This window comes from Theobroma cacao, chromosome 9 (assembly GCF_053813885.1).
Source record: "Theobroma cacao isolate CCN51 chromosome 9, ASM5381388v1, whole genome shotgun sequence".
NCBI lineage: Eukaryota > Viridiplantae > Streptophyta > Magnoliopsida > Malvales > Malvaceae > Theobroma > Theobroma cacao.
Window position 1 is genome coordinate 31,442,085 of NC_142647.1, and position 11,408 is coordinate 31,453,492.

An 11,408-nucleotide genomic window follows, 5' to 3' on the forward strand; every position below is an offset into this window, starting at 1 on the left:
CTCATACTCAGTGATACCTTGCGCAGGGCATCCAACCGAGTCCGCCAAGGCTGTTAAAATTTCATATACACTTAAAATATATTTTTAGTTTGAGAAAAATACAGCCGTTCCTTGGCGTTGGCTGAGTTCCCCTTCACGTGGTGGTTTAGCGTGAAGTGAACCCTAAGCTTTACCCCAGGAGATACCCTACGCGCCTCTCCGTTCGAGGTAATAATATAATGGAGTTTACCGTGCCCCTCTAATAGGTTGGTCCACGGAACCCCCTCTGCAATAAATAATTAATATATAATCCACCAATCAATAAAATTCATTCTAGCATGACATGGCAATTTATCGCAACCTAGCCTCTCAAGGCTGAATACACAGTATAAATAATTATAACACCAAAATCAGTTTAGCCATTCATGCTCATTTATTGTCATAAGCCATTCAATTTAAAACCATAAATTTGCAACACAAACTAGCAGTCTCCAATTACTCTATTTTCAAAACCAATATTCGATTTTCTAGAAAATTTATAGAATCATTTTATAAAATCACAATTTCTCTTAAAACATAGCAATTTACCATTTAAACCCATTTTTCATAAAATCACACAGTTGTATAAAACTACTCTAGATAATTAAGACGATAATAAGTTTACTCACAGTATTAGGAGTAGAAATACTCCTATCTTCCGCCCTCGGGTGCAGTATCTTACCCGAAACAATTGAGTCACCACCTATCCATAATCCATGACACAAAATTCAATAAATTGTGTCAATTTATCATAAATTATTTCAGGCTCTTACCCATGCGTATACACTAGATAGGATTTGAAATGTCTAGACAATCGCTTAATTGCGGTGTCCGACCTAACTCGACTATACACGGTGTAAATTCCTAAAATCCCCAATTCGACTCCAATTCCATCCATTTCAATTTCAATTATCCAATTATATCCACAATACCTCAATGACTGTGAATTTGGTCCACTTTATCAGTTCGGACTATAAATTACGCTTTTACCCCTAGTGGGTAAAAATTTCAATTTATTGCACCGAAAATTCCCATTTAATTTCCAACCTCATAATTCATCATTTTTCCACCCAATTCTCTTAAAATAAAGTCAACCTCATCCTCACATACCATTGGCTAGATTCGGCCTAGGGAAATTCATGGAGAAGATAAATATTTTTCTTATTGTTTTACTCATAAACATGCTAAACTAACACTAAACACTAACATAGCTCAAAATCAAATTTATCTAACAACTTTCTCTCTCTAAACCCATATGACCAGAATTCAAATCATCCTCAAATCACATGATTCAACCATGAAAAATGATGGAAAATGCATGGGAAAGGTAAAGCACAAGACAAATTTAAGAAATGTTACCTTTTTTTCACTTGATTTTTGAATTTCCACCTATTTTCCCTTTAAATTTCTTAGCTAAGGTTTTATTTTCTCCTTTCTCTCTCTTGTTTCTTGCTTGGCCGAATGTTGAAGAAGAAGAATGGGTGGGCTGATTTTTTTTATGCCTTTTTTATTGTTTAATGAAATAATATTATTTTATTCATATTTTAAATATTTTATTAATTCATTTTTTTTTCTAGCCATCCATTTGTCCTACTTTTTCCACCATGCATTCCCTTTGACTTATCCAAGTCTTAAGTGAAATTTTCAGATTTTTCCAAATTTTTGGTGGAGCAAATTTTTCAAAATTACACTTTTGCCCCCGAACTTTTCAAAAATTACATTTTTGCCCCAAAAATTGAAAATTTGCCATAATGCATAATTTGCACTCCTCATACTCATTTCACACTCCAAATAATTAAATTTGATCAAAATCCTTTCAAAAATTAAATTTTCGATTCCAGATGGAAAAATTACCATTTTACCCTTTTACTCCAAATTATACTAAAATTAAAATTTTTCACTTCTAAACTTCAAATCATACTCCAATACGTCAAATGGGGCCAAAAATCTTTTCTAAAAATTTCCATTGTGTCCCCAGGTGGCAAATGACCATTTTGCCCCTAGATAGCGAAAATTTCGATTTGACTCCAAATTGATCCTCAAACTCCGAATCACCATATTAAACCATTCTGAGACTTTAAAATTCTTAATTTCATCATAATTTCTCTATTTGATCTAGTTCGAGGTTTAAATCAACTTTGTTATACGTCTAGGTATAATACCGACTTTTGTAAATTTTTTTCAAGACTCTCTTAGCATGCAAACATGCTATCCATCACATGTATGTCATGACAATTATTTTGATAGAGTCGGGCTTGTCATCTTCTCCCCCACTTGAATCAACCATATGATCTTTCTTCTTGACTGATTTCGACATCCGGCTAAATATTAATATTTTAAAAATTTTATCTTGTCTCCTTGGTACCTGAAATACCTTATTATGCCTCACTTGACTTCTGAATCGCCTTTTATCTCACAAATTCTCTTATGATAAAATTATTATTATTTTATTGTTATTTTCTCACTTGTGAAATATTTTTATCCTAAACTACTCCTTTCGTCTTTTATCACTTTTAAACATTTTAATTGACCTTAATTTGCATTCGATCAACTTTATTTATGACTATATCAAAGTATGGGGTATTTCAGCATTCATGGTTATATTGCTTATTCACCATGTAAGTTGTTGTTTTGAAATTCATGCATAAATATATTTTGAGAAAATGATTGATTTTATCATACCCTGTGTTGAATGCTTTGGAAATAATTTTGACATGAGCTTTAAAGGACATAACACAATTTCAAAATGGTTTTACAAACCGAGAGATTTGAGAGTGGGTCGGTTGTCACTTTGATTAAGTGTGACCCTCGTCCATGAGTGAACTCTAGCTAGAGAACCTTTGGGTCGTCGACGGGAGTTTAGGCATGGCAGGGACCACGACCTGTGATATATGTATTCGTGGCTAGTCCACCAGATGATTACGCGGTTGCAACCGCTTGATTCTCTGATGTTGGCCAACATCGTTGAGAATGCCATGGCATGTGGGATCCGGTGGAGCGAGGCTCCCGGAGGTTATTACGTGGTATTGGGACCACGAATATTATTTGATTTCCTATTCGAGACAAAAATCTCTTTGGGTTTTCAAACTCTTATTTCTTGCTTGGTGAAAACAAAATTATACGGTTTCCTACAGCTCCCCCTAGATTTATTGTTATATGAATTTTACCCTCGCGTACGAGGCGATTTGCGAACTGTGTATAAACCTGGTTACTATTTGGTTTCGCGGGAGCTTGCCTAACTTTATTGATTTAATTTGAGTATTACATGAGATAATTTTGATTGCAATGATTTTTTACAAATATGAGGTTTCAAATGATATTTTACTAAGTTAGTTTGAAAATGGTTATTGACCTTTTTGCTACACAAAAGTTTACTTACTTGATTTGATATACATTATGGTTGATTACGACTTACAAGAGATTCTCAACCTTTTCTTATATATATAAGGCACAAATCTCCGTTTGAATTAAATATTTTTATCTACTCTTGCGATTTTTATTATTCAAAATCTCTACCTTATTGCTTGTTTCTCATCTACGCCCTACTCACGGAGCAGATGATCACTGAGTCTGTGAGACTCACACCCCTTTTATTTCCCCTTTTGCAGACAGGGATCAGCCTAGCGCGTAATCATCGACGTGTTTAGTCTACTGAGGATAGGTAAAGGCATATCTTAGTCGCTCCGAGTCGCTCCACTATCTAGGGTTGAGTTATATAAAATTTCTAAATGTTACAAGCATTGTTTATTCATGAATATGCATTGTTAAAAACTTTGTGGTTGACATTTAATTGTTATTATGTGAAATGGAATATCAGTATGTATAATCATTGTTATTATTAATCGCATACGTACATGAAAGCATATTTAATGAATGTCTCGAGAATTTTGATAGGCTTGTTCCGAACTTGGCAGGATCTCTCGGAGGTCTCGAACGCTAGTAGCGATCGAGGAGGGGTCGTTACAGGTCATCAGCTCATGTGCACTCCCACACCGCACGCAGCTAGAATCATCATCCACTAGTCTTCAGCTCATGTGCACTCCCATACTACACACAGTTGGAATCATCATCCACCAGTCATCAGCTCATGTGTACTCCCACACTGCACACAGTTGGAATCATCATCCACCAGTCATCAGCTCATGTGCACTCCCACACTGCACATAGCTAGAATCACCCGTCATCACCAGCATGTGCACTCCCACACCGCACACGCGCAGTTACAATTATCACACAATATTATCATTCAAAGCATAACATACATATTCACATAATATAAGAACACATGGTTTCATTATATTACACATTTCACAGCATAAAAACATTTCATCAAGGGCTTGTTCCCATGCACATTTTAAAAGAAAGACCAATAAAATATTTCAAGTGATTCAATCAAACACATATGCATTTATCCCAAAACATTTTAATGCAAGTTCACTCACATGTCTTTGTTGGTTCTTTAATCGACTCCAACTTCCACTAATGCTCCAAGTGGAGATATGGAGTCTCGTTGGAACCTATCACACACAATAGCATCACACCAACTCAAATGACATGAATATTATTCCAAAAGCTATTTTCCTAAATCAAGTTTTGCTAGTTATTCCTAACTAGCTTTTTATTACCATTTGATTGACTATTTATTCACACTACTCTAGTCAAACTATAAATAAATAAATAACCTTATGAAATAAAACAGTCTACAATTTAATTATTGACCATTATCAACAACCTAAAAATCAACCTTAACTCAATACTCACCTTAGTGAATTTGTAGTTGAATTCTTTTCAAGAGTTTTCCTCAAGCTATTTGGAAAGCCTCTCTCTCTCTCTTTCTGAAACATCCAACTAGTGAGAAAAAGTATTGAGGAAAGACTTTTGAGGGTTCTTGAGGTGTAAAAGTGAAAGAGCGCAAAGAATCCTATGAAAAAGTGTACCAAAGCATGAGAATTGAAGTTACTTTGAGAAAGTTATGGAGGTTTCAAGGGATGGCTTTCATGGAAGATGGAAAACGTTTAGTGAGGAAGAAGGATGGGAAGAAGAAGAAGAAGCTGCTAGAAGTGGGGAGAAAGTGCTGGAAAAAATGAGATATTTATCCTAGAGTTGACTAAAGTTTCACTTATTCACAAAAATGCCATTGCATAGTTGACTTTGCCTTCTTCTTCCCTTTGGCTCAAAATTTTTACTCTTTTGACACTAAGAAAATGTCCACAATAGATTAGAGGTACTCAAGTTCATGAAAACTTAGAAATTTAGACCCAAGACCTAAAATGACCATTTTACCCCTATTGTGGAAATATCATTATTTCTATTTTCTTTGTTTATTTAATTATTATATACCTCATTCATTTATTCCTTAGGCCTACTTAGACCTTAATTATATTAGAAAAACTCACTTCTAGAAGCTCACCAAGGAAATGATAGAGCTACCCCTAATCCACATCATCGTGTCTACCTCCGCTACATGTCTTTGAAGATCGAGGTTTCACACCTTATTAGTTAATTAAACTAGTTTATGATTTAAGTCTAACTTAAATCGTTACATTCCCAATTTAATCCATAATGCAACTTTATGTGTGTGACCCATTAAGTTCCTAACATGTTAGCAATGAAATTGAATTATTAATCTTTATTGATTAATTTAAATAAATCTAATTCATATTAAATTAATCAATTTAATTCCATAGACTACATAGGCATCTAGCAATTCATCATGGCCACCCAATTGTTAGGAAAGTCAAAGGGTTCTTTGACAACTTTTCAGTGTACAGTCGATCAGTGTAATTCATTCTCTCATCATATGTTTTGAAGAGGATAAGAGCTTAGTGTAGTGTCTTCTCTTATTAACATCTATATTTGTTCCTATAGTTAGATCATTAGTTTTATAAAGATTTATGAAACTCATTTCATAATCTCCTAATCACCTTGGCCAAGGATTTGATATAACTAATATCAACCAAGAACTAATGAGATATTTCCCCTTGAATCACTTGGAATGATGGTTTCTATCTTGACCACTTATTTGCCTTCATATGCTTCATACTATACTTAAAAGCATCTTGATTTGGCATCCTTGGTAGGACTCGTAAGGATGAAATCAAAGCATAGTACTCTACATATAAGACAACCTGGTGTCTCAAGTCTAAGGAGTAGTTACACAATTGACACATGAGAAGAATTACATAGACATTAGAGTGAGATACTAAATGCACTTCTTATGTCGAGTCATGTTCAATGAACTTGCTCTCCCATGGAAAACACCCACTTGCTATTTCCAAGTATCTCTATACTTCAACCTATGAAAGTAGTTGCTTGTTTCAAAAGTAAAGAACATAGCATGTGCCAATCTTTGAGCATTATTGATACCCCATCTCAATTATATAATGATCAGGACCTTTTAGGAATAATGCTTTGATGCATAAAGATCTCATAATTGTGTCACAATACAATTTGTTTACAAGGCATATATAATGCATTAGGCTTTATCTACATAAGTATAAATAGTAATTAAATTACAAACTTATGGATAAAGAACTACCTCAATATTGTTATAAATAACAAAATGTCATACATGAATATTTCAAATTATGATTCCCATACAACCACAGATTGGCTTGCAGGGCTTGTACCAACAAATGGCTACTTCGAATATTATGGATCAAGTTGCAGCAACTAAGAATAAGACACAATCGAAAAATACACCCTATGGACTTTAGATGCTAGTTTCACGTCGCAAACCACGAGGTAGAGATTGGAAGCAAAGAGTTACATGGAATTTTAATGTTTATAAACACACTAATAATGGCTCTCAAAATGCAATGATAGGTGAAGAAAAGGAAAATGGAATCATTAATGATTGGAAAACTAGATCAACAAAAACAAGTGGCAAACTAGGGGGAGAGTTGACAACGACAAAGCAAGCTGTAGTAGAGAAAGGACTTTTTGTTGGGACTAGTAGAAGATTACGTAAGTCTTCCTCATCTAATGATAACAACATCTTGGAAAGTCCCTTAATGGACACTTGGCCAACATTAAACAGAAACTTGAATGGAAAAGACAATAGTGATAATAATGTTGACTACAGGTTAAAGAAAGAGCGACATAATATGGTGGAAAATGATTCTCGAGTGATTGAAAAAAGTGAGTTCTCTTTATTGAATGAGAAGAATAATGGTGTAATGCCCACCAATGAAACCATAAAATATCAACATGAAGTTGGGATCCTACCTTAGGCAGTCACTCTTGATTCATCTAAACATTTGACAGTGAGGATTTTGGAAAATCCTAAATTAAAAAGTGGTACACTTAAACCATCTTTGCAAAATAGAACTTCATTGATTGCAATGGAATGAATTGAGGGTTTTATTTTGCATGGAAGAGGTGGAAGACTGCTAGATAGGAAGGGCATTATTAAAGTGAACAAAACTTCACCAAAGAAAAAAGCTAGGCCAATGACATCTTTAGCTAATGACCAAACCAATCTTTCTCTTAATACATTATTGGGAAGATTTCTTAAGGCGAGGAAAGACATAATAGGGTCAAAATTGGCTTTAGCAAATTCGTCAGCATGTAAAGTTGACAATGATACCTCAATAACGGTGGATAGCTCTCATTCGAATGAGTATGTCACGACCCGGAACTCCCCATCGAGCCCGTGACAACCGCCGCGAAGCCTCGACAAACATTCTTCACCCCGAATGTCGATCGAAACCTCGCAAGGCTCTCGTATCAGCTTTCGCACTTCCCCGGTGAGCAATAGTTATCAAATAATCAAAATACGAAGGATTACAAATCATTTCAAAATTATAACATAACATATTGTTTTTTTTTTTTTTTTTTTTGCTCACAGGGGCATTTTCGTCATTTTTATCGAAAACCTCGAAACTTGCTAAAAATGTAGTAGGTAAGCCAAAAATATATATTTAATGATTAAAAAAAATTAAGTATCTAAAACGTTCATTTGAAGTGAAAAATTGACCATTTGAATATGATAAAAATATTCAATAAAATAAACTATTTTCTTGTAAAATAATTTTCATAAAACTATCGGTACATAATTCTTATAGCATAAAAGATAATTATATTCATATATACTATAAAGCAAATAACCAAAGCATAAAATTTCTTTTACAGTGACACGTGGGCCCATATCTATCCAAAATGCATCGGAAGCTGGAAACCTACAGCTTTTACCGATTCGAGTCCAAATGAAGGTCTTGTTCAAGTCAGCTAACTACGAAATTCCTTGAGCCTGAAATGTGAGGAAATGAGGGTGGTGAGATTATAAAATCCCAGCGAGTAAACAGATACCATCTAAACTATCTAAAGTCGAGTAAATGGAGACAATTAAAATAAATCATCATACTGTAATTTCATTACCATTCAACTCATTTCAACCAAATAAAATCAATCCATAAAAATCGAGTAATCAACTTGGCTTATGAATTTCTTAAAACTTTGGCTAGTGCCAAAACTCATACTCGGTGATACCTTGCGCAGGGCATCTAACCGAGTCCGCCAAGGCTGTTAAAATTTTGTGTACACTTAAAATATATTTTTGTTTGAAAAAAATACAGCCGTTCCTTGGCGTTGGCTGAGTTCCCCTTCACGTGGTGGTTTGGCGTAAAGTGAACCCTAAGCTATACCCCAGGAGATACCCTACGCGCCTCTCCGTTTGAGGTAATAATATAATGGAGTTTACCGTGCCCCTCTAATAGGCTGGTCCACGGAACCCCCTCTACAGTAAATAATTAATATATAATCCACCAATCAATAAAATTCATTCTAGCATGTCATGGCAATTTATCACAACCTAGCCTCTCAAGACTGAATACACAGTATAAATAATTATAACACCAAAATCAGTTTAGCCATTCATGCTCATTTATTGTCATAAGCCATTCAATTCAGAACCATAAATTTGCAACACAAACTAGCAGTCTCCAATTACTCTATTTTCAAAACCAATATTCGATTTTTCAGAAAATTTATAAAATCATTTTATAAAATCACAATTTCCCTTAAAACATAACAATTTACCATTTAAACCCATTTTTCATAAAATCACATAGTTGTATAAAACTACTCTAGATAATTAAGACGATAATAAGTTTACTCACAATGTCTAGAATGCAGACTTTCGAAGCACTCTGTCTACTGGTCCTCGGATGCAATTTCCTTGCCTTTATTGGAGGACTCACCACCTTGACATAGTACAAAATCGAGAATTTCACTAAGTTGGTACTAAATCAAAATTAAACTAATTTGGACTACCAATGCATGATATGGAATGCAAAAATGCACTGGTAACTATCTAAATCCGGTATTAGCCTAATTCGTCTTATCACCCGATTAAATTCCTAACGGGTTCGTTTAAACTCCAATTTAATTCTTTTCAGTTTCTATACCTCAATTGCACCCAAATTAACTTAATGTCCCTCAGTGTGATGCAAATTATCAGTCCCAACAGCAAATTACGAAAATACCCCTAGTGGGTAAAAATTCATATTTTTGCTCCGAAAATTCCCATTATTTTTCTAGGCTCATAATTCATTATTCCTTAACCAATTCTCCTAGAATAAAATCAAACTCATCCTCACTCACTACATGGTAAATTCAGCCATTAATGGTTGGGGGAGAAAATAAATTCTTTTCTTGTTGTTTTGTTTCTAAATATGCTAAACTAACTAAAAACACTAACATAAATTAAAATCAAATAAATCCAACAACTTTCTCTCTCCTAACCCATTTTTTCAGAATTGAATTCATCATGAAAACATGTAATTTAATCATGAAAAATAAAGAGAAATGCTTGGGAATAAGAAAACTCAAGCTTAATAGAAAAAATCTCACCTTTTTCACTTAATTTCCTTGAAAATTCACACTTTTTCTTTGATTTTCTCTCTCTAGGGTTTTGTTTTCTCCTTTCTCTCTCTTGTTTCTTGCTTGGCCGAATGTTGAAGAAGAAGAATGGGTGGGCTGATTTTTTTTTATGCATTTTTATTGTTTAATGAAATAATATTATTTTATTCATATTTTAAATATTTTATTAATTCATTTCTTTTTTCTAGCCATCCACTTGTCCTATTTTCTTTCACCATGCATTCCCTTTGACTTATCCAAGTCTTAAGTGATATTTCCAGATTTTTCCAAAGTTTTGGTGGAGCAAATTTTTCAAAATTACACTTTTGCCCCTGAACTTTTCAAAAATTACATTTTTACCCCAAAAATTGAAAATTTTCCATAATGCATAATTTTCACTCCTCATACTCATTTCACACTCCAAATAATTAAATTTGATCAAAATCCTTTCAAAAAATTAAATTTTCGATTCTGAATGGTAAAATTACCATTTTACCCTTTTACTCCAAATTATACCGAAATTAAAATTTTTCACTTCTAAACCTCAAATCTTACTCCAATAAGTCAAATGGGGCCAAAAATCTTTTCTAAAAATTTCCATTTTGTCCCCAGGTGGCAAATGACCATTTTGCCCCTGGATAGCGAAAATTCCAATTTGACTCCAAATTGATCCTCAAACTCCGAATCACCATATTAACCCATTCTGGGACTTTAAAATTCTTAATTTCATTGTAAATTCTCTATTTGATCTAGTTCGAGGCTTAAATCAACTTTATTGTACCTCTAGGTACAATACCGACTTTTGTAAATTTTTCGAAACTCTCCTAGCATGCAAACATACTATCCATCACATGTATGTCATGATAAATATTTTTATAGAGTCGAGCTTGTCATCTTCTCCCCCAATTGGATCAACCATATGATATTTCTTCTTGATTGACTTCGACATCCGGCTAAATATTAATATTTTATTAATAAAATATTATTTTATTCTAAAAATTTTATCTTGTCTCCTTGGTACCCAAAATACCTTATTATGCCTCACTTGACTTCCAAATCGCCTTTTATCTCACAAATTCTCCTATGATAAAATTATTATTATTTTATTATTATTTTCTCACTTGCGAAACATTTTATCCTAAACTACTCCTTTCGTCTTTTATCACATCTAAACATTTTAATTGACCTCAATATGCATTCGATCAATTTTATTTATCACCATATCAAAGTATGGGGTATTTCAATCTCCCCCACTTAAATAGAATTCGTCCTCGAATTCCTGTCGATGTTGCGTTATCAATCTCCTTCTATGATCCTACTCCTTGTTCCTTCTATAGGGACATTCAATTTATTTCCCTCGTTCACCTTCAGTTCAATTAAATGCTTTATTTAAGGCAATTATCATCCTTTGGAACCAGATCAGTAATACTTTTCACAACCATGATCTCTTATATCTAGACACTAAGCATGCCTTTATCTCCATTATTACATTTGAACCATAACTTCATCTCAATTATACCGATTTCGAT

At 33.8% G+C, this 11,408-nt stretch overlaps 1 long non-coding RNA gene across 1 annotated transcript; it reads right to left on the reverse strand.

Moving 5' to 3' along the window:
• Positions 1 to 8,076: 8,076 nt before the first annotated feature.
• LOC148760848 (uncharacterized) lies at positions 8,077 to 9,991 on the reverse strand. The gene is made up of 3 exons (XR_016028643.1): positions 9,871 to 9,991; positions 9,138 to 9,221; positions 8,077 to 8,269 (listed from the first exon to the last, which is right to left on the reverse strand). It is a non-coding gene; the product is annotated as an uncharacterized LOC148760848 (long non-coding RNA).
• Positions 9,992 to 11,408: the final 1,417 nt, after the last annotated feature.